Below are 21,313 nucleotides of genomic sequence, written 5' to 3'. Positions count from 1 at the left end.
CCTGAACAGAAAACTACACTCTTACCCAAGAATAATTGTAATGGGACTTGTAGGTCCTATTTAGTTCTTACTCCTCTCACAATTGCCATATGCAGCAATAGTTGCACCTATGGATTTCTCTTTTTGTTCATTTAATGTAGGGGGTTTTTATGCCTGGAAACCAAAAAAGTCTTGGCTGGGGCCTTGTGCAGGTCATGAATGTAATAAGGTCAGGCTCCAGTCAATAAGCTCCTTCTTCAGCATCAGGTCAGGGCTTCTTTAGCATCAGGAGCAATGGCACAACATCTTCATCAATAAAGATGGACAGAAGCATCTCAATTAAGGGTTGAAGCAGTGACAGAGTTTACCACAAGAAGGGATTTAAACTGCAGATAAGCAAAAGCACATGTGTGCACAGAAATGATTGGCAGTCAATCATTCAGCAGTCAATCATTCACACTGCCATCGTAATTTAGCACTGAAATGAAGCCTATGGATCCTACAGGGAATCATTTTATTGGCATCTAAATGCCCATACTATGTCTTCTTGAAGTATTAAGAACTCCATCAGAAAAAGCGCTTGCTTGGAGCATCGCCAAGGTGCTTCAGCAGTTTGTACTAGTGCAGCCCCATATATTATTCTCACATTTCAATAGAGAGGAGCATCTTAGTGCTGAGGTCAGCCTCTGCTGCTTCTTTGAAAGTGAAGTTCCTGTTTTCCACGTTCACAATCTGTTCTTCAGAGACACTGTCTATTCAAGCATAGTAATTTTACCATGTTTTGTGACATTTAGTAAGAAGATTTTGAAGACAATGTACAGCAGATGCACAGTGTGTGTAGTCTTGATGAGGGTATTTCTGACTTGTCTACTCTGGACTTTAAAATGTTGTGCAAAACAACTACCATGTCAGAAATCTGCCCTCTTTCCCCTCCCCAGTGAGTTGGTCCAGTTTACCCAGCGTCTCAGAAGTCCAGTCTCCAGGACAACAAGAAGTAGTGACAAGAATTTCTAAGTATATTTCTAACCCATTCTTCACATATAAGCTTAAAAACAGCCAACAGCTCAACTCTGTGCATAATGCACCAATTCCAGCATTTTTCCATCCCTCCCACATTTAATCTAGTCCAAAGATTAAGACAGAAAGCTTTTCTACCCAATGCCTCTACTCTTACCAAAGACTCTTTTACAACAAAACCGACACTAACCTCAGTTTTATTCTTCTTTGTTAGTACTTTACTTGCACTTCAAAGAAGAGAGTTGAGAAGATTCTAAAATTACACACTTTGAGGACTCTTGCCTTAAAATAAATGAATATAATCAGTATTGCTCACACTTTTCCAGGGGGTCCAGGCCCCTCACTGTCCCCTCACAGGGATGGTGGCAGAGAGGGATTCAACAGAATAAAAGACTCTCACTCCTCTTGAGTCAAAACAGTAAATGAAGTTAACTGGAGTCATTTCCAAGTAGCACAATACCTCCCTATAACAGGTACTCACTCCTGTGGCAATACAGAAGGCTTGAAGAGAAGGAGTACAGAAAGATGCTGCACTGTAAATCATGTGAACACTTACACTTGATTAGGTCAAAGTACCACAGAAATTTAAATCAGGGGAAACTGAGCTGCTCCTGTATCAATTTCTCTTCAGGTTACCCAATGTAGGGTTTTATTTATTCCAATTAAAGAAAAAAAATATTTACTTGGACAGGGGAATAGGCTAAGCAGAGAGATGATGCTAATCATCTGAGTATACTTTTTACTAACAACTTCAGTTTATAAAACCCTTCCAGAGAAACTAGGGAAAATAGCCCAATTCAGCTTTCTGAAAACAAACAGATTTAAAGGCATCTCCTCAGACACGACAACAATGAATCTGGTACATAAAGAATATCTTGCCATTAATTCTTGCTTTATTTTAGTTTTTGATCTTTATTTCTCACCTTTTCTCCAACCTAAAGCACACTCTCTAAAGCCTGAACTAAACTAGAAGCCATTCCAAATTTCTTCTTACTTTTCCTTATTTTTCCATGCCCCTTTCCAGGGGGTAATGAATGCTCAGGTCTCAGTGAATCTTCAGGAATAATGCAGAATTCACTCTTTGACCCAGATCCCCATCGTTATTCCACATAGCTCAACTAAGCCTACACCAAGCCAAGCAGCTTAATTCAGAGCCTCTCCTGTCCTGCCTGCCCCTCGGGCCAGTTTTACTCTTTGGAGGAGGACGTGACCAGTCAGTTGAGCCAGCTTTGTGTGCCCACAGTAGTGCAGAGACAAGCAGAAATCTTGGTGAGGAAGCAGCAGTTCCCAGGTTGCCTTTTGGCATTGGTGCCATTCCTTAACCTATTCTGGGGGATGCTGCATCTCCTTCCCACCAGCACAGAGTCAATTCGACTCGAAGTACAAAGGCAGGAATTCTCATTTTTCTCTAAGCACAGTAAGAATGAGAAATATGATTACTCTATTTCAGGTAATTAGGGAGTAATTCTATTGACCTTCCACTGGTCCTCACCTTCCAAGTGGGAAAGGCTTTATCATCAAGGAAGAATAGAAGAGGCACTAACCCAAAAGTTCCAACAAATCCTATAACCAGAGTAGAGAGCTTTTTGAAGCACTCTCTTCTTTGTATGGCCAGCCTTGCTAATCTTCACAGAATGGAGGATATCACCATGAAACACAATGTAAAGGACTGAAAGGTCAAAGTAGAAAAGAATTTTATTTTCTATAATGTATTTCGCATCATATTTCTAATATTGCTTCTCCTGACAAGAGCTATTCTGAACACACTGGGCAACAAAACAGAAATTCAATGTCCCTACAACTGTCGGTCAGAGAACTGGAAATGAGAAACGATGCTCTGAGTCACAGTCCATCTTCCTAACACTACCTTCATCTCCCCATGCAGGCTAAATGAAGTTTTCCTGGATGAGTTCCCTTTCCTCTTGTCTTCTGCATGGCATGCACAAGCAACCCTGTATTTGGGAACCTGTGCACCAACACAGTGATAGATGGGTGTCTCCAGGATTTGAGAGAGCCTTTTACATACCCTCTTTTGGTTTTATCTTCTGAGCTTATTCTACCTCATCTATCCAGATATGCAAAATCCACCTCTATAAACTTCCAGATCTCCTAATAAGTGAACTCCTCTGGGGGTAAAAGACTCACACATTTTTATTTCCTCTTGCATGGCCTTGCATTTAATTCCTCTTTTTCCTTTCTGGTAATTACTGACTTGGGAGGGCAGACAGCAGAGGGAAAGGTGAGGAGAAAAGCCAGGAATTGTGCCAACCTCAGGTTTTAAAAAGTTTTCTTCTCTATTTTGGCAGCAAACTTTTGCATTAGTTGTCTTGCATTCCATAACTGTAGGTATTACTATGCTTCATTTTTAAGGGGATATTGTCAGAGTATGCAGAAGTAATTCCAAAGCTACAAAGCAGGAATGCTTCAGCCTCTGTATTCTGGATTTTCATATGTTTATTGGCAGTTTCTGTAACTGAAGCAGCAGATTCAAACTCAGCACCATAAAATATATAATGAGGTGTAACTACAAAAGTTTACTGGGTTAAAAGGAAACCTACAACTATTTTGTTCAGAAAATAAAGCCTGAAACTAAAAAAAAAAAATAAATCAAAAAAATCTGGGAACAAAATCAACTATGCATTAGTTTGGTTTTTTTTCTTCATAATGAAGGTCTAGGTGCTTAGCTATCACCCAGAAAATGAAATTTTGTCTCACCAGGGAGTGTGCAACTGTGAATGAAGGGACTTTGGCTTCTTTCTCTGCAAGTAGCTGACAGGCTACTCTCTCTCTCTATTGACAGAGTCTAGGGATGACATGCCCTTGTTCCTGTTCAGGTATGAAAAGAGCCAGCCATATCTATACAGCAATATCCATCATGTTGAGAAAAGGATGTTTCTTTCCTAAGGACAAGACAGATGTGTAGTTTAAAACCTCTCAGTGACCAAAATCTCTTTCTTACCCAGCTGCCAGCTGAACCAGTCAGATTTGCACAATAACCTAATAATACCAAGGGCAGTACATCTCTGTACTGTATTTAAAATTAAGTCATGTCTTTACAGTCATGCTCAGTATTTAACTTTCTCTGCATGACTTTTCTGTTTCCATGCTCCTCTTCTGACTTGAAATTACAGACACTTGTTTGTGTTCAGGGCTCCTCAATATACTTATTTTGGGTCTTTTTCCATTTGTCAGAAGGATAATTTCATCTTCTTAAGTCTGATGCCATCCTGAAGAGCAAACATTATAAATAGATTCCAAGCAGTGTGCATTCAAATAAATTACATGTTTAAATGTGTCAGTTAAATTATAATGCTCAATTAGACAGCTAATTATGCTGAAAATGCAGTTGTGTGTATAAATTGATGGCCACTCCCCCAGCCTGCCTGGCTGCTTCCATTCATATATTGTCCCTTTGTAAGGTTTATCTTCCAAATATCACCGAGTTGAAGGTTTATCTCAGTGCAATCGTACACTGCTTTACTGTTACTTCATTTTAAAAAAATAACTTCAAATACAAATCAACATTTGCACTGAGTTTTACTACCTGCCATCAGAATTTTAGTGGTAGTAGGATTTGTGGACCAGGTTCCCAGGTTTCTCAAGGTCACATTCTCAAAGTGCTTTTCCTCTGCTTATGACGTCTCACTTGCCAGGATGCTTTTTAATCACTCCCACTGCACCATTTTACATGGAAAAGCTAAATTTGTCCTAAATTCATATGCACATGTGAATTTTAAATATGACCTTTTGAACTGATAAAGAAGCAGAGCATGAAACTATAGATGACACACTTACATTTATAAAGTACAGTCTTAAAATTGCCACTGAATTTATTAATACTGTCTAAGACCTGGAAATCAAGTAGCAAGAAGAGTCTGTCAGCATGAATGAATCAGTCTGATTTAAGACAATACCTTGGTATGACAAAATACAAGCTCTTAATTCACGACATCTTGTCTCAAAACCACCTCACAAACTAGATCTTTTCAGTTATATTTTCCATGTTTTAACCTCCATTCAATTTCTATAGGTTTACTATGCTTACTCCCAACTAATCTAACTGAAGCATTTATACACAGTAAAACCCAAGTTCTCATACTTGATGAGATCTGTGAAGAGTTAAATTATTTTTTTCGTGTTTCCAGACAGCTACCTATCTCATTTCTTACAATATGAAAGGAATCATACAAAATGAAAATTCATCAGTATCACTATTTTAAAAATTTAGGCAAAATAAAGACAGTAGGATTCCACCAGAGATAAAAATAAATTTCACTTGAGCTCAGCATAAAGTATAATTTCAAGCAGGCAGCTGTTCTCTTCAGTTCTTATGCTTAGATGACACTGAAAAAATAATGGTGGAATAAAAAACCCAAAGCTGACCATTTTCTTCCTTTTCTAGGTTTTTGCTCTTTTCTTTGAATTATAAAAGGTAATAGTTTCATTTTAAGGTCTAAACCCCTTGTCATATAGTTTGTCCATACTGTTAGACCATATCAATCATAATTATTTATAAAAGTGTTCTCAGTCAGCCCATAGTTAAAGAAAAAATAACTGAAATAAGCCCATGTCTGTGGCTCTGGGCATATATGGTAGTAAAATCCAGCTCATCAAGACATCTAAAATTAATTTGGATAAATACTGCAAAACGCCAATGTATGAACCTACTCCAACTTTGACAATTTAAGAGACATAAAGTTCTATTGTACTACATTTTTTTCTTTTACTTGTTATCTCTATGGTTAGTCAAGAGGGAAAGCTTTCATCGTTATGGTCTGCTTTGTCCTTTCAGGACTTGTAGTAACTCCCCTGAAGTGCCTTAGCAGCTGAAATCAGGGAATTCCAGGGTATGCTTTTTATGGCACATGCTACAAATTATTAAATTCCACTTCGAAAATAAAAATTCTGTTCAAGTCTCTTTTCAAAAACGGCATTAAAATCCACACATCCATTTCCGACATGTCATTTTGAACCAGTAGTCACAGTACCTGAAATATGTAGAAGCAGGGTTAGTATTTATCATTTGGTCCTAGGTCTCTGAGCAGAGCCTGTCTGCCAGCCTAGAGAGTCAGAGAGTGACACTGAGAAGACCTAGAAACTGCTTAAGATTTTTAAAGGTTCTTATGGCTGTCACTAAGCTCGCTGCTTCACAACAGACTGAAAAATGCGAGAGGTTTTCCAGCTGAAGTCACGTGTGTGTTAAAGAGGATTAGCACGAACAGCCAACTAACAAATGCAAGGTTTTTTCTTTCTATTTTTTTAATCTTCCCTTCCTTCTATCCTGTAATAAAATATTTTTTTTCCCCTCCTATTCTATATATTTTCCCCCTTTTGGAACAGCACATAAAGGAAGCTGCAAGTCATTTAACAGACGCATCTAGCACAACAGACTCCGAGGATGCAGACTGCGAAGTGAATCTCACTTGATGCAGAGAGTATTAAATCACATAACCACTGGAACAACTCAGGGTCTCAACTGCTCATTTACACAATTCAACTGTGGCATGCTTATCTCTCCATTCTCTCCTATCCCCAGCCTGTACATCAACAAAACCCGTTCAGTCTTAAAAACACCTTTGGGTTAGCATCCAAAGCCACTGCAGACAGAAATAAAATACAAATGGATTTGGATAAATCACACTAAAAGGCAGCCTCCAAAGTGACACCTTCATCACGGCAGAACACAGCACCACTGCTTTTGGACACTGTGCAGCTTCATTCCATCAGCTGGCCAGCTTTCACCTTCATCTGCATTTCCAAAGCATTAATGGCATCACAGTTTGGCCCAGTTCTAGAAGTATTATTCACACACAGTAGGTTGTCGGAGTATGGCAAGAAAATCAGAGAAACAAACATTGTAACTAGCAGATCTCACCATTTTTCCAGGTTTGAGTAGTTTAATCAATTAGTCTCATACTTCTTCATGTTGAGGCCTTTGCATGATAACCTGATGTTCTCTTGGTGGACTCTCAACTAAAAGTTAAAAGAAAGAAAAAATAGCAAGGTTTATTTTCTGGTGGAAAAAGTGAGACCAGAGGTCTGAGGTTAATGCTGAGTTGGTATTATTCACCTTTCTCTTCTAGGAACATCTCTTTTCACAACAAAGAAGTAATTTCTGTTTCCCTCATTAACTGCTGTGCACCAGCTCAATGCCACCATCATAGCAGTTCTTCACAGCCTGGCAAATTGGATCTGCAACAAACACCATCCACCTGCAGGACACAGAGAGCTGGCTCCAGCTGCAGTCCCAAGAGTTTTTACACAAAAATTGCATCTGAATTACCACTATTTTAATTGCCAGAACACACCTCCACCATGAATTTGCATAAGACCTTTTGAGACATACTTCAACTCTGGAGAAAAAAAAAAGAAAAAAAAGATGTTTTCTTTAGTTTTGCTTAAAATTTCTTTTATTTTAGACCATCCACTCATATTAAAACTCCACACGCTGTTGCTCTTTAAATTGCTTCCTTTCAGTTTAGAGGGAAGTTTTCTTAGACGTATTTTTCAACCACTTGAAGGAAATATATGAAAAAAGAAAGAGAAAAAAAACCCCACATCTTGATCTTCACTAATTTCTATCATAGGAAGCTTTCCCCCCATTAACGTTGTTCAATATCATTCACAAAGCAATTTGACATCTGTACACACTTAAACTATGAACATTTCAACACTTCCCCTTCAAATTCCTCAGGAAGTAGCGGTCAGGTAAAGATGAGGAAGATAAATTTCTGAATGGGACTTCTGAGAGACCGATTATAGCACATTTTATCTATTACATTAAGTTTTCTCGAGTGAAAAAAAAAAGTGCCAAAGTTAAAGGAGACCCCTGGGCCTCTTACACTGTTCATTTAGGTCAGAAACCTTTGTAGTGCTTAAATATTTCAAACTAATTCCTCCAGAAAAGCCTTAAATAAGTAGTGTTTTGCTTTTTTTTGGTAAAACTCTCTCAAAGTATAAAGTTTGGCTGAGCCAATCTGAGCTGTAGATAGGAGGAAGTGGTACATTAGTACAGTGAGAGACTGATCTCACTATACTTGTAAATCAACAGATTAATGCTTTGATGCAATATCTTCCTCTCTTGCTCTTCTTTCTGCAAGTGAACTTTATATGGGCCTACTCTGCTCTCAGATAAGGCTCAAAAAAATGGGGTAATTTGGATGTCATAATAAAATAAGCAGGATTTTTCTCCATTTCCTATAATTAATATATTCTTCATTCAATTACCTTACACCAGAGAGCTTATCTATGTTTCAGACCTTGATGAGCACATAATATCCTTCAAAAGATATTTTTTTGCTGTGTTTAAAGCCTTAACTATTTGAATGCTATTCAGTTCTCTCAGAGATCTTAAACTCCTTATTCAGGTAGAGTTTTCTACATAAAAGAACCAATTCAGCAGATTATCAGCCATGAACTTTTTCAATATATATCCCATAGTAAATTAAACAACAAAAAGAAATCAGACAGATTTTATGGACCAAAGTAAATCTGGCAGTTCCTCATTTTGAAGCTAATGATGTTTATACATTGAAATACCTAGATCTACTATTACTCCCAGTATGTAGGCTACATGGGAAAAAGAGATGGAAACCAAATAAAAAGGAAGAAAAATTCAGCTTCATGTTCTCTTGGAAGGAGAAAGGGATGAAGGTCCATAAGCAGCTTCTTGCATGCAGTTGCTCAAAAGAAATATGTGCTGGCTGCATGACAACCTCTGTCATGAACCATCAAGAAAATGCTGAACCTGAAAATATAAACCACCTCCGCTGCAAAAGTGACTCTACCAGCTGGCAGCAGTAATCAGGAACACCATAAATTTATTTATCATACTGCACAAGCTGCCTGGAAGAAAAGGTAAGTAATCACTACATTTACTTTCTGCACAGCAGTGCAGAAAGAAATGCATGTCTGAGTCTATGTGATTTAACTATGATTACTCCAAAATCTCATCCTGTGAAATAATCACTGACTAATCTCAGCATGTAGCTGCAGAGACACTGATGGCACTGATCACTGTTTTTACATGACTATCAAGCAATTTATTTTGTTTTAAACAGAAACAGTCCATCCTCCTTTGTCTGTTGGGTTCAGCATACTCATTATTAATAAGTAATTTGCTTATATTGATTGCTTTTCTCATAACTTTCATCATAATCTTGTGCTTGTGGCATCACTGTTTGCTATGAAAATCATTACATATTAGTGAATTATAAACAGTAAAAGAGGCTTCTTTCAGACTACGTCAGGTTTTCTAATGCAAAATTTTTGTAATTTTCTCAAAACCTCCCTCATGTAAGTAACAAAAAAAGGGATTTTTTTCACTCTGCTTTTAAAATAAGGAAAACAATTATTAGCCTTCAAATGACTGTGGATCATAGGAGGATCCTGCAACTTCTGTTTTCAGCACCTGCCACATCCCCTTTCTTGTATTCGCTTAGCTTAAATCCCCTAGGTAGTCCCATATATTTCAGCAGTATTAAGAATCATAAAATCATTTATCTTGGAAAAGACCTCTAAGATCACCAGTCCAACTGTTAGCCCAGCACTGCCATCTTCATCTCTAAACCATGTCACCAAGCACCACACCTAGATGCTTTTCGAACACTTCCAGGGATGGTGACTTAACCACACCCCTGTGCAGCCTGTTCCAATGCTTGACAACACTTTCCACGAAGAAATTTTTCCTAATACCCAATATAAACCTCCCCTGGTGCAACTTGAGTCATTTGCCTCTTGTCCTATCTCCTGTTACCTGGGAGAAGAGACCAACTCCCATCAGGCTACAGCCTCCTTTCAGTTAGTTCTAGAGAGCAATAAGGTCTCCTCTCTCAGCCTCCTTTTCTCCAGACTAAGCAATCCCAGCTCCCTCAGATGCTCCTCAGCAGACTCATGCCCTTCACCATCTTCGTTGCCCTTCTCTGGACATGCTCCAGCACCTCAATGTCTTTCTTGCAGTGAGGGGCCCAAAACTGAACACAGAATTCGAGGCTGCAAGCCCTTTAAAGCACAGATTAGGTCTTTAATTTACTAATATAAATCAACCAAACACAACAGAGATTCCTCAGAGCGCTCTGTACATGGGCACACCCGGGCACCTTCTCATCCCGGATACACGTGCTTCTGTGGCTGCTCCAGTGCCAGTGTCCATCCACAGCTGTTTGCCAATGTGGAAAGCACCTTTCCCAAAGATGATGTAAGCACATCAACAAGACTTGGTCAGTTCTCACAACCCAGCTGGACCCAACACTATGGAAAACAAAGCCACATGGTACAACACGCTTTCTTGTCCAGCTCTATTGAGGGACCTGAACCAAAGACTTCCTCAATAACATGGGAAGCTGAGTGAGACCACCACATCTTCACTGAAATTGGTGCAACCAGCTATGTAAAGAGTGATGATTACTAATGTACAAAAGCAGTCTTTAGTCCACTGTAATTTGTGTACTTCTGAGAGGTATTCCAGTTCTTTTGAGAGGACACTGTCTATACAAAAAGGTTTTTTCGTTACAACCACACCCATTGGCAGTGGAGGGCAGAATATATCACTTTGTCAGCCCAAATACAGATAGCAAACTCTCTGGTGTAGAAAGAGATTCACTAACAGGCGAGTGCTTTTGCAGGTTTAGGTCATGTCATTTGTCATTTTTTGTACTATGCAGATACTCTGCACCTCTGCTAGACAGCATCGCCACCTCCACCATGTTCAAACCATGACACATGCCAGCATATGTTACCTAAGTCACTCCAGTGCTGGCAAGGTCAGCATGAACGCACAGCAACTCCAGTATATATTTTTTTCATTTGCATCTTTTTTACAAGAAATAGAAACCCTGCCTGGAGAAAGTGGATTCATTACAATATTTCTCCTTTTCTTCTTTCAGGTATGGGTCACCAGAGGCAGACAGAGGTTACACTGGGTTCATAAAAAGAGGCAGAACTTGTAGAGCGTGCTGCAAGAACTGTCTCATTTTCAACCTTTGCCCTCTTCTAATTTAATATGAAAACTACGTGTGATTAATTTTTTAAAACTTGGAAAAGATGATGCCTAAGGCATCTCTAATCAACTTGATGGTGAGGTACATACAATTCTGCTGCAGTCCTGCATGGCAAATAAGTTACACAGAATTTTAATACAGCAATTACCACCTGCCACTTCAAGATAACAATTAGTTAGCAACCCATTTAAGACTCGTGTATGTGCATCAGTGAGAGGGATAAAATTGCAAGCTCCAGAAGAAGAGGCAGCAGAATGAGGTTTTTGCCAGATGAACTACCCCTTAACACTTCAAGGAGGGTAAAAGTAAAGTATACCCACTGCAAAGCTTCAGCATCAGATAATGGAAAAACAAGAAACAGAACCACCAATCCACATAAGAACTCCTAACTTTAAAATGAATCCAGTAGTCTGGCAAACAGACTGGCACGGACCTATCTCTGGGTGGAGAGAATATTGATAACCGAAGAAACAGACACTGGAAGAAGTGGAGAGTTTGGAGGGCACACCTAATCCAGGGAAAAGAGGAACTTGGAAAAATGTCATCATTTTCCCCTCTTGTGCTTGTCTTTCTGACCTATCCCTGAGCTCCTCTGCTTTTCAGACACATCTGTACAATCCTTCTGGGCCACAGAAAGCTCTCACAACAAAAGGTGGTGCAGTTCCTCTGCTTATCTATCGTTACACAGCCCAGCTTTAAACCAAGTACATCCATATGGACAGTCAGAAGTCATTGGTTGTTTTTAAGCTCCACCTCTCTAGGAAAAGCTTTGGTTTGTTAACTATCAGTGGAAGTAATTGTGTGTACTCTAGAGTATGTCAAGACACTGTTATGCTAGATCAAGTCTATGGCAAGCTCCTCTAGCAACACAAAAGTATCACTGTGTATTACTATGACACTGTGATGGACAAAATTTGGCAGATCTTGTTTAAGGAATAAAACCCCAAAACATCATTACCCATATAAGCACTGCTAGTTTCACAACAGCCATAGATGTATTCAGAAAAACAAGAGGTGACAGTGAGAAAACTTGCAGTGTATCAGAAAACTGCAGGGTTTTCACCTGTGGGTAGATGTTGAGACAATTAATTTGTTGCAATGAATCCTCTATGTTTTCTTTTTAGAGTATGAACCCAGCATGTGCACAAAATTCTATCCAAACTCTCTATCCTTGGTATTTAATATAGGATATATACATATACATAAAAACACAACTGTACACTACTTGAAATTAGTAGGATGACAACCATTTTAGCTGTAGACAGTACGAAAATTCCTATGTGAGAATTCTCACTAGAAATTTCTGAGCATAAGATTTGTCCTTCTCCACTAGAAAACTGCAAGAAATTCCTAAAACAGAAGCAGAAGCTGGAATAGAGATTCAGTTTCCAAAAGACTTTTACAGATTTTGTCCATTCAATGCAATAAAGTAAGTTCAGTAATTAAGAAAAATAAAAGGAAAGTTCTGCCATAGATGAAAAATTGAAAAAGAGTACTTTTTAAGGCAGAAGATCACTGAGTTACAATAAACTCAATAGAGTTGGAATAGCACTGATGCTCTTTGCTGTCTTTACTGGTGAATTGAGAAATGGAGTAAAATGGGGAAATTGCTGACAGCACAGAAGTAGTACAAATTATAAGAAAAAACAAATTCCAAAGTCACAGTAGTACTAAAGTAGGAGACATTACAGTGTCAGATAAAACCTATCTAAGTGAAAGCCATCTATGAACACAGCTCTCTTATGAATTACCATGTTTTCAACACCTCAGGACAAAATACATGAGAAAAATTGCACTGTTACTGCAGATGAGCAGTAGTGGAACTTCTACTCAATGCATAAAAGAGGTCAGAGGAAGAATATTCAATAACACACTTTAAAATGTCATTACTGAACATCTCCAAAAATACACTTTTTATTACCATTTGCAGCTTTATGAAGATGTGACGCTCCATGTCTACTCCACACCTACTTTTGATCTTGAATACACAATCACACACTAACAGAAACTGAGACAACTTTGCACCATATTCCTCAGGATTTTAAAGAATGACTTTGCAGAACAGATCTTCTGCTAAAAGCTTGGTTCATCCTGTGTTTAAAGTCTGCTTTCAAAAATACACATAAAACAGACCAGCAGTTAACATTTCTCTTCTAAAGTCTACTGTTCACTGCATAGCTTCTGTACTGCTCCTCTGCTGAAAACTCTATAAATGAATAAGTATGGGAGACAGACATTTTGTAAGGTGGGAGAATAACATGATACATTCCTCACTTTCCCCTAACTGCCTCATACTCGGGTCCTCTTTCTGGAAATTGCTTATCACTGCATGTCATGAATGCCAGGTCAAAAAGATTTGAGGTCCATGAGCAAGCATTTCTACCTCTTCCAGCTTTGCTTCTAGCAGTGCTTTGTCCATCACACACTCAAATATACTTAAAATCAAAAAGATGATGTTACAGAGTTATTCATCATCTTTATGGATAACTAAACAATATTGTACATGCAGTTTTTAGTTTTACTTCCATGTCATGTTAGGATTAATATTTTCAATTTCAAAAAAATGTCTTTGATAGTTTAAAGAATAGTAGGAGAAAAAATCTAAAGAACATTTAATTGTCACTGTCACATTCCCAGCTCTTGATCCTTTGGTACTTAAAACTGTCTCCCTCAACCCAAAAGTACACCAAAATAAGAGTAAATATTACCAGAACTGAATGTAAAGAAAGAGGATCAGCTTAGGCTGCAACTGAGGTCAAAACATTCAGCAACTTCTAAAAGTGTAATAAATACAGTGAGAAAAGATACAGAAAAATCCACCGTACAAGGGAATAGCTACACATGAGCAAGCAGAGTAAAGGCTAAGCTGTGCAGTCACCTTGCTGCTCTGGCAGGGGATGCCAAGGCTAGGTTTTTGGCTGAACAGGAAACTGCTAAGGCATGACCATTGCAACGAGGGCATGGCAATAAGCACTTCTAATCTTGTATCCTGTGGATAGCTTTTGACAATTAAGTGTCTAACACATTCAGCCTTTTTTTAACCACGTCAGGCAGCAATTTTTTTGTATTAAGAGTAATATCAGGCAATACTGGCACCACTATTTCAAGATGTAGGACTGTAAAGCCATTTACATTCTGTTTCAATGCAGTGTCGAGATTACTGTGAGACAGTTCACAGCAGCAGCAGTTTCATGAAAGCCAAGTAATTATACAGTCAGCTTTCCTTCAAAATGCATTCCATAGCTGCTACAACCTGTGAAGAACTTTCTGCAATGTGTGGAGTATCTCTGAAAGTCACACGCTAGCCAAAATATGTCTGGTTTCCCTTTAATCCCATTGATAAGTTTCCAAAATTATGTTATAGTTCAATTATATTATTCTTCTGGAGAAGAATAATAAGAATATAACAGGAGATGAGGGTGGCTCATTAAGTCATTGCTCAAGTCTGCAGTTGCACTTCAGTTATAACATGCTTTTTCATCACTGATGCAAGGGAGAGATGGTGTCACTTTTCAAATCCAATGGAGAAAGATGGAAAATTTCCACCATGTACAGCTAGTTGCTTTGGGAGCCACAGCCAGCATAGCTCTGCAAAGACCTGATTCACCACAAATCCAGCCCTGGGCATGCTCTGGGCATCACAGCTCTGGCTCCAGCTGCCTGCCCTCAACCTGTCTGCTGTCTTGCCTCCCTCGTCCAGGCAAGGCACCACTTTGGAAGAGACATGTACAGCCCTGTCTGTTATGGAAACATCTAGATCCCAGTCCTGGGGCAGTTGCTGGTACATCATGTCCTTTTCAAATCTCTGGAGGAACAGACTGGACATCCAGCTCTGTTTGCTCTGTATCAATTCAGTGCATTCATCCGTGAGCAAAAACGTAAGAGAAGTAGTGTTGGGTTGCATGTCTCCACAAACACATCTCCTGACAGGTTCTGCTTCTCTTCCTGACCTCCTCTGCCCCTCTAGCTACTTCCCAAGGCATCCCAGCTGTCATTTTCCTGCAGAAGCTGGGTGCTTTCCTGAAGTCACATAATCACAGAATGGGTAAGGTTGGAAGTGACCATAGTGGGATATCTGGTCCAACCTCCCTCCTGAAGCAGGGTCAGCCCAGAGTACATGGCACAGTATTGTATCCAGACTGTCCTTGAGTATCTCCAGCGAGGGAGACTCCACAACCTGTCTGGGCAATCCATTCCAGTGCGTGATCACCCTCACAGGAAAGAAGTTCTTCTTCATGTTCAGATGAAACTTCCAGTGTATCGGTTTTTGCTCTTTGCCTCTCGTCCTTTTGCTTGGCACCCCCGAGATTAGCCTGGTTCCATCTTCTTGGCACCCTCCCTTCAGATACTTATAGACACTGATGAGGTTCCCTCTCAGTCATCTCTTTTCAAGGCTGAACAGGCCCAACTCTCTCAACCTTTCCTTATAAGAGAAATGCTCCAGTCTCTTAATTATCTTTGTTGTCTTGTGCTGGACCTGCTCCAGGAGCTCCATGTCTCCCTTGTACTGAGGAGCCCAGAACTGGACACAACACTCCAGATGCACCTCACCAGGGCTGAGTAGAGGGGCAGGATCACCACCCTCGACCTGCTGGCAATGCTCTTCCTAATGCACCCCAGGATACCATTGGCTTTCTTGGCCACAAGGGCACACTGCTGGCTCACAGACGGCTCGTTGTCCACAAGGACCCCCAAGTCCTTCTCCACAGAGCTGCTTTCCAGCACATCCCCCCCTAGCCTGTCCTGGTGCATGAGTTTATTCTTCCCCGGGTGCAGGACCCTGCATTTGCCTTTGTTGAATTTCAGACAATTCTCTGCCCATCTCTCCAACCCGTTGAGGTCCTTCTGAAGGGCAGCACAGCTCTCTGGGGTACCAGGCACTCCTCTCAGCTTTGTGTCATCAGCAACTTGCTGAGAAGGAATCTACCCCCTCATCCAAGTCATTGATTAAAAAGCTAATACAGAGTCCAAGATCTGTTCTCTGCTGCTTTCCTTCCTCCCACTTTTCAAGATCTTGAATGCCACTGTTTTGTGGACCCCACAGCTATGGTCCAGAGAAGTTTTGGATGCCCCATCCCTGGAACTGTTCAAGACCAGCTTGGATGGGGCTTTAAGCAATCTGGTCTAGTGGAAGGTGTCCCTGCCTGTGGCAGGAGGGGTGGAACTAGGTGATTTTTAAAGTCCCTTCCAATCCAAACCCTTCTATGATTGATTACCATGTCCCAAAGCCACGTCTTCCATGTTAATGGTGAGCAGATCCATCTGTGCATCACCCTGGCAGATCATTCCAGTGCTTGGAGCAAGAAGTTATTCTTGATGCCCTCTAGAAATCTCCTTGACTATTCGTGTTCTGTCATCCTGAAAGCAGATCTCAGGATAAAACAGTGTGGTTTAATAACGTAGAAGGCAGTGTTAGGTTAATAGTTGAATTCTATGATCTTAAAGGTCTTTTTGCAACTTAAATGATTCTATGATTCTTTCAAAAAAACAATAAATTCAAAGTCCAGTTAGGATCACTAAAGATCAGGTAGCAACTTCATAAAATTAACTGTGTCAGTGACAGCATCATAATTATGTTTCTGCTAAGATAATTGTGGCTCAATGACCAGCAGTTCCTGCAGGCCCCCTGCTCCCCCACCTTCCTCCCTCCCTTCTCCATTTCTTCTGTGAAACTTGCCAATGCAAGTTTCTTAACACACTCTTAAGAGACTGTTGCATTTCAGGGGTGGGCAAAGTTGACTTTGTACAGCTCGGTCTTTCCCTGTGCTGTGGAGACTCATTAAGTTAAAGTAAGCACATCAATATGAGTTTTTTCTCTCAGAAGGCACTTTATTATCTTCAGACTGTCCTGTTCTCTTTCTAAAATCAAAGCTTTCAGTAAACTAAGACAATTTCCCAATAGGATAACTTGCATAAATTTTTACTGTGTGTTTTTTTTCTAATATTCTAATAGAATATGTAATGTAATATTAGATAAATAAAATATTCTAATTTTACAAATAGCCTTTCTTGGGCTCCAGACAGAAGAGCTCATGAGCTCCTAGTTGGAACATCCCAGTTCCAGGAGGCAGCATAAATTACTCATGTCTACATACCTCCTCCTACCTACCAACAAAACATCACCACAGACACACTAAAGAAAGGTGCATAAAGTGAAAAAGTAGCACCTGTGATACTCACTGATACTCTGTTCTGCAGTTGCTTTCTTTCAACTGCAGCGCTTTTTTGTATTATATTTGGTTTGGTTTGTACAAGAGAAAAAAGTCCTTTCCTACATCAAAATTATTCTGAATAAATCCACAGAAACTTGTGAGGACACAGCACCACCTAATCTGGAATCAGACTTAGGCACAAAGTCAGGACTTACAAATCTGGTTGTAAAATTTATGGCAGCACTTAAAAATGGCACAGTTTAATTAAAATATGAGATGCTAGGGTGGATTTCCCTCCCGTTATTACAGTTTCGTGGCCAGCCCGCTGTGGTAATTGAGGATTCATCTTCTTCGTATGATCTTCTTCATAATTATTTTTCTTTTTTTTTTGTTCAAACTGAGTTTTGTTTCCATCTTCCATTTCATTTTAGAGATTTTGATCTTACTAGCAGCCTGGAGAGCCTAGTTTAATTCTTCTACATGTTAGGACCAAAGAACAGAAGTAATTAAAAAGAAAAACTGGGAAGTACAAAGAAGATTCGAAATGGGGGGGTTGAGAGTACAACAACAATAATTGCCAATAAACTTACACCTCATCAGCAAGCAGAGTTATTGAGGTATTATTCCAAGCAGTATTTGCTTACCTGAGTAATTCTGCCTTTCCTGACTTGGTCTGGAAGAGAGTTCTTACCGTATTTTCATCAGGCCCTCACACATCTAAATTTCCTGTGTGATAACTTTAGGTTACATTGTGCCTAACAGGAGTCCTCACATGAAGAGTTTGTTCAAAACCAGGAATTATTTCTGTCACATATTCCCTCTATTCCCCCATTTTCATGGAAAAATTTCACCCAGCTTTACAGTCTTGCAAGACTAAATCCTGATGTCCTAAGAGGGAAAAATGTGTTGTATCCAGGGAAACAATACATTAGTTTTTATTTCAATGTGAAACAATTAATTTGAAAACTGGCATAAATGTGTGCATTTTTTTTTCTGAAAATAAAATGGAATTATTTGCTTTGACTACACAAAGGCATAAATGATTGTGTTGGCCATGCACTTAATCTATTACTCACCTGTGGCAGACAGTACCTCTTGGCCAGTAGTTAACTACTGTATAGGTACTAAGGTAACTTATCATCCTTTTTCTGTACCATAGTTTTTGCTATTTTTATCAGCTGTAGCAGCTGTCATATTTTAAGACAGTTTTGATACAACATGGAACCAAAGAGATGCCCATTTAAACAACTTCTCAAAACCTTACTGTAATTTTTTCCTATTTATTCACTTAGGCTCATCTTAAGAAAACCCACGTAACAATTTAAAGAACACATAGCCCCTCTTTGTAAACTGAAAACCAATACAAAATGAATATCTTCTATTTATTACAGAAATTAAAGTTCTGAGTTTGAAGAGGGCTACAGTTAAAATGTGTTAACTGAGATATTCCTCCCTTATAATGGTGATAGCCAAAATGTTATCCCCAAATTTGGCCTTGCTGATGTTTTAAAACTTTTTCAAAAGCGCTAGCAGACATAAAGGACTACTCTTTCAGTAAGAGAAGAGGAGATCAGAACCTGTCATACAAAAGATCTTAATAAAGCAGAAGAAGGGCCAGGAGGTCACTGTTAAATTCTCACAGCTTTAAGAGGGGCCTAGACACTAATGTCTCATCCATATGCAATGCTTTCAGGTATCTTTCTGCCTCAGCTGATGTTCCAGCTGTGCATGGGTATCCCATAGATCCTGTATCACATCTGCCAACCATACAGAGCTTTTATCAGCAAGTACAGGTGTCTACTACAGTTAAGTACCTGAATCACTTCCCTTTTATCTCTTTCACTGCCTGCAAACTGCAAGCTTGTAAAAACATTCCTTGTGGCAGTACTACTCCTGATACTGCATCATCCATCACAGTCCATTGGCACTGGGACACTCAATATTTTGTCTCAGAAAAATATGAGATTTCCTCTTCTTCCACTTGTATAATGCAGTATTACCAAAAGGGCACACAGCATTTCAGCAGTGTCCTTGAGGTAAGTGTATTTGTTCCTCAAATTTATGAATCAAAAGGACAGATCTCATTGCAAAGTGCTTCAGAACAAGGCATAATATAAAGAACTGAATTGCAGCTTCCATGGCAATGTTCCAACTGCATCTCATGTCCAACAAAAGGAAATCCAGGCACCTGGACTAGACAGCAGCTGTGGCATGTTCCCCCAGGCATCTGGAAAGGAGATCCATGACTCCAAGGCACACTGCAAAGTTCCTCTGCAAGTTACCTAGATGCCACTGCTTATAACATTCAAAGTGCATTTCCTGCCTCAAATTATCCCTGACTCCTGTGTACAGAAGAAGTGAGAAGAAAGAAAGATTAGAATTTAGAAAACAAACAAAATTATTCTCCCTAACTATTGGGGTTTCGAGAGACTAGCAGAAATTACCAGCAAAGACATTTGCTTTGAATTACAAAGAGCATCAGGGAGACAGATTTGTTAAGATTTCAAAATTGCTTTTGTTCCATTTCCACCAAAGAAATCACAGTGCTCAACACTTCTAATTTTCAATCACAGCGAGGCAGCCTTGATCCCATACTCTCTTATTAATTTTTCCTTCTCACCATCCCAAGCAGCTGTATTAGTTCACCATTTTTTAACATGTTTTCATCCTGCACGATCTAGATACCAAGGGCCAAACTGAGAACTTCTATTACAGGTATCAAATTGGATGAAGGGCTTCAAACTGCTTCTATTAACAGGGAACAGTTGATCATTTATTAGTGATGTGCTTTCAGCTTGAGACACTGCTGCTGTTTTGCACCTAAGAGGCAATTCAGCCTCCTAGACATTTTTATGCCTCTTTTATTTCAGCCTCTTAGACATCTTTAACCTTGCCTAGAGCCAAAAGGTCAATACATTGGAGCTGCATTATAACACAAATAACACACAGAGGTAAATCCTATTCCACAGATGCATCCTGAAACAGAGTATCCCACTGCCTTTTTCTTTAGTTGGAGCTATTTATGACTAATACACACACATGCTTTCAAAGAGAGTGAAGGGAAAGAGGGACCAAATATGCTTTTTAAAGAATAGAGTATATTCAGAAATAGCTATCGTAGTAATTAATATTCACTTGACTCCTAGGTATAGGCAGTGACACACAGGAAAATTGGGATATGTCAGGTTTTGTATCCAATTACCTTTAATTCCATACCTTCATGTTTGCTTCTTACAGGACTGTGGCTGTAAACCTGTTTTTTCTTATGGAGAGCACAAATTGTTTGCAATACAACAAGCCAAGAAAGGCCAGCATTTTCAAGCAAGCCTGGACATCAAGTAAGTGAATGTTCATATTCACATCTTTTGGTTCCTCAGGTTAGTATTTCTCCTGGGCTTATGACCATTCTGAATTTCCCCAAAACATGTATTTATCTGTCAACATTTCAGTTTAGATGACTAAGCTTTGGCGGGTCACAAAAGGTAGGCTTCGTAATATTCAACTGTAGATTGCATCATAGGCTCTGTCAAACAGACAGCAGAGAAAAAAAGACCTTTTTAGGGCCATGGCCATTTGATCTTTTTCACACATCTACCTTTACAATGAGATCAGTCATGCCCCAGACATTCATCCTTTTTTCTGCTGCCGGCAAATGGAGTCTCTTGGTTTACTCAGGTACACAGCAAGCTCTGTGTTTGAGCAAATCAATCGCAGCCAAAGAGGCAAAGGGCAAACTTCCACTGCCCCATGGAGGGCTGGGTGGAGGTTCCTGAGCCAGTAGTTACCAAGCTGGACAGAGAGACATAGAGCAAAATTAGTCTGGGACCCAAGAGCAGCAGAGTGCTGCACTCAGGACAGTAAATTCTCCTTTCCAGACAGCTCTGCTTGCAAAGCCACCATCACAAGGAATACTCCTCCGGAGGAAAAAAATAACGTCTTATTCCTACTTGTTGAACATAAATAATCTCGTACTGTTCAACTTCAAGTGAGGGCCACTAATGTACTATTTATAGTGACTAATTGCTGTCAGAATGCTTACAGGTGTATATTTGAGTTTCAATTATATTTTAAATGCCTAGAAAAAAAGATATTATTCATAACGTTAAAAAAATATTCTACAATAAAAAGCAGATAAATGTCCCTTGGATTGCAGAATTGCACTTTTTA

General features: G+C 39.4%; 1 protein-coding gene across 1 annotated transcript in view; it reads right to left on the bottom strand.

Moving 5' to 3' along the window:
- The window catches only part of SLC7A11 (solute carrier family 7 member 11), an 84,762-nt gene extending 64,271 nt beyond the window's left edge, over positions 1-20,491 (bottom strand). Inside the window, exons 1-3 of the mRNA XM_018074187.2 lie at positions 20,363-20,491; positions 7,067-7,208; positions 6,872-6,969 (exon numbers count right to left, since the gene is read on the bottom strand). The gene's annotated coding sequence lies outside the window, so the exon portion shown is untranslated. The remainder of the gene's footprint in view (positions 1-6,871; positions 6,970-7,066; positions 7,209-20,362) is intronic.
- Between the last annotated feature and the right edge of the window lie 822 nt (positions 20,492-21,313).

The sequence above is a fragment of the Manacus vitellinus genome, unplaced genomic scaffold (genome assembly GCF_001715985.3).
Source record: "Manacus vitellinus isolate BGI_N305 unplaced genomic scaffold, ASM171598v3 scaffold_0_pilon, whole genome shotgun sequence".
Lineage (NCBI taxonomy): Eukaryota > Metazoa > Chordata > Aves > Passeriformes > Pipridae > Manacus > Manacus vitellinus.
The sequence above is the reverse complement of the archived record's forward strand: the minus strand, read 5'-3'. Positions and strand labels throughout refer to the sequence as shown.